Source organism: Nomascus leucogenys, chromosome 22a (genome assembly GCF_006542625.1).
Source record: "Nomascus leucogenys isolate Asia chromosome 22a, Asia_NLE_v1, whole genome shotgun sequence".
In the NCBI taxonomy this organism is placed as follows: domain Eukaryota; kingdom Metazoa; phylum Chordata; class Mammalia; order Primates; family Hylobatidae; genus Nomascus; species Nomascus leucogenys.
The window spans coordinates 50,183,924-50,187,154 of NC_044402.1; the positions used below are offsets into that span (position 1 = coordinate 50,183,924).

The 3,231-nt window shown below is 46.8% G+C and overlaps 1 non-coding gene across 1 annotated transcript; it reads right to left on the reverse strand.

Annotated features, from left to right (window-relative positions):
• Window positions 1-2,483: 2,483 nt before the first annotated feature.
• TRNAA-CGC lies at window positions 2,484-2,555 on the reverse strand. Its single transcript has one exon. It is a non-coding gene; the product is annotated as a tRNA-Ala (tRNA).
• Between the last annotated feature and the right edge of the window lie 676 nt (window positions 2,556-3,231).

Consider the following 3,231-nt stretch of genomic DNA (forward strand, 5'->3'; position numbering starts at 1 on the left):
CACTCACCAACCTACTCCCACCACAACCATCTGGCTTTTTTCGAAAGCCACCAAAACCAGCCGCTACTACACATCAAACAAAACCTAGCCACGCGGGTATGCTCCCGAGGAGTTCAGCTCTGGAAACAGCCCAAAGACGCTCTCAAAAGCCGACAGTTTGTGTAAAAAGGAATGGTATCTTACTAGGGGACGAAAGGTTTTGGCCCACTTCCTTTCAAACACACAAGACTGTAATATTTTTTCGTACCTAGAGGACTCAGAGAAAACGTGCAGAGCTTGGACACGTCCTACTTACTCATCCATCCAAATCCTCTACGTGCTGTTTTGTTAACCCCAACCTCGCCTCACCCCTCTCTCCAACCACCCATCCCTTCACCCTTTCCCTTCTGGTCTCCTCACTGCCTCCTCCTAGGCGATGACTTCCCAATAACTCAGCCCACTCCATCCAGCTTGAATTCTTGATTTTCCAGGCCAGGATTTCCCAAATCTGCCGGATTTCGAATCTAGGGCGCTTTCTAAATGATGTAACTTAACTGCCTGGCCCCGTCTGGACTGTGCTTTCGGTCGTCATCCAAAACTCAGGTCTGGGTTGACTGTCACAAAAAAACAGTGGCGAGAGGATGACGGCGTCGACCCTTCGAGCTATGTCAGATCACGTTTGAGACGCTCACCAGGCGTACAAAGTGTTAGTTCCTTGCATAGATCTTGCCCCAGTCCACACACCTTCTCCCTTGCCCTCTCCTGATTCCAGAGAGAATCCTATCTGAAAGTGGCTATGTATCCGACTGCAGCATTCTCCCTCCTCCTCCCTACCCCGCCTGCTCTCTTTCAGATCAGAGCTTCGGCGATGGAAAAGCAGCTGTCTGTCCTGGCCGTGTAACCACCGCAAATTTGCCAGACACACGCTGTCGCTCTGCATTTCAGGCCAGGTTTTGTGAATTCGTTATGCTTCTGTTTTACATCCTCCGTAAGGACCTAGAGTTCCCCAAGCAGCATTTAACTTGACTTATTTGATTTCCTTTCTGTGTCACCTTTGGTGTCCTTAGACAGAAGAAGTTGAGGGAAAGGGGCAACTTGAAGAGGCAAGAAAATGCTTCATTCCTGGGGCTTTGTGAATGGAAGTGCCCGCCAGGGAGTCGGTTGTGGAGCGGACCTTGGAGCAAGCTGACAGGTAGGAAGATGTGTGAGGCAGAAGCAATGAATCCCAGGGTCCAAAATCGGTCTAAGGCCAAGTTTTATTTTGTTTTCCAGAAATCTATATCAATGCATTTCCAGTCTTCCTGCTACCCTCACTTCAAAGGCCTTCTCCCTAGACACGGGAAAAGCCAGAGCTCCAGATGCAAGCTCTCAGCAGAATTCCAGCTTGAAATTTTCACTTTTTGTCCCCCGCTTTGATACATGAACTAGCATTCAAAAGGAAACAAAAATGGAACTGATTTTAGTACATTCCTCCAGTGTAGGACTATGTTTAGAAACAAAGTAGTTCTTCATCTTATCATTTTTACTGGCCCCTTGTTTGTACGGCCAGTGTTTATTTTAGGAAACTCAAAAAACTTAGGCATCTGTCTATGCTTAAACTGTTCCCCACCCGCCACCACACACACACACACACACACACACACACACACACACACACACACTGCCCCTTTGGCTGCATCTACCGCAGGGATCTTTGGTGTGTTGTTAACTCACGAATCTACTTTCTGATTGTACAACTGTAAACACAAGAAACTTGATTTTTCAGAAGGCAAGTGTAAGACACATAGTAGAGAAGAAATTTTAACCCATCACCCACTAATACTCTTGCAATTTTATTTCAACTAAGTATGTGATAACACAGCCTGTCAAAATATTCAATGAGAATCTACTTACTATCTACCAGACTAATCACTCTGCCAAAATCCGGCGTCGAGAAGAAAACTTTTAAGACTTTAAGCCTAAGCCCCTACCAAATCTAATTCTCCCTGCATGCTGATAGCATCTGGCCCTCAAACTTGCAAATGAGTTTTCTTTTTCTTTTTCTTTCTTTTTTTTGAGACGGAGTCTCGCTCTGTCACCCAGGCTAGAGTGCAGTGGCGTGATCTCGGCTCACTGCAAGCTCTGCATCCCGGGTTCACGCCATTCTCCTGCCTCAGCCTCCCGAGTAGCTGGGACTACAGGCGCCCGCCACCGCTCCTGGCTAATTTTTTTTTATTTTTAGTAGAGACGGGGTTTCACCGTGTTAGCCAGGATGATCTCGATCTCCTGACCTCGTGATCCACCCGCCTCGGCTTCCCAAAGTGCTGGGATTACAGGAGTGAGCCACCGCGCCAGGCCGCAAATGAGTTTTCAAAGTTCACATTGGCAAGCTCCGCATTCCTCAAGAGACACGGTTTGGGTTATCCAAGTTCTTCCAGTCACTCACCCAAACAGACCTGAGATCTGCTTCTTCGAAGTCAATGGAGGTCCATAATGAAAGAGGACGGATTGGCTGAAGGAAAAAATGGAGGTGCCAGGGGTTGAACCAGGGACCTCGTACATGCGAAGCACGCACTCTACCACTGAGCTACACCCCCTTGACCATCAAACTGCCTGGGTTCGTTTATAAAATGTTGTTGCTATTTTTCTTGTTGGTTTTGTTTTGTTATAGTTTTTTAACGTAAGAGTTAGCTAGAGAAAGTCCACTGGATTACATTTCATTATCTCTGAAGTTACAAGACTGGATACTGTGTAGTGGCTTCATTAGACGAGTAACAGATTTTAGTCTGAATAGCACCGTTTTTTATTCTAGGACCTTCCCATTCCTGATAACTTGCTCCGAGGTCCACTCGCCAGCGACTTGGTGAGAGTTTCTTGCCTCCACCAGGGAAGTCCTGAGACAGTCTCAAGTCTCCAACATATATAGCAGCGATAATGACTCAGAAAAAAGTGCTTTTTCAGTCCAGAGGCAGCCGCGGGCTTTCCTTGAACTTCACATCATGCTGGGTCGGAGGCTCTGCCAACATCCATTTTCCAGCTCTTTTCGTAAGTCCCAGGTTCTGAGATTGTCCTGCTCTGATTCCACACCCCATCTCTATTTCTCGCTTGACGATTATTATATCCACAAAGGGATTTTAAAACAGCGACTTCAAAACTCCATCAACTTTAAATGGAGTGACATATTCCCTCCCACCCAGACTTAGGGAATAAAGAGGGCAAGGTCAGACGCAGGGCAGCGGAGAGAATTTCCAACTGCCTTCCTTTTGAGAACCC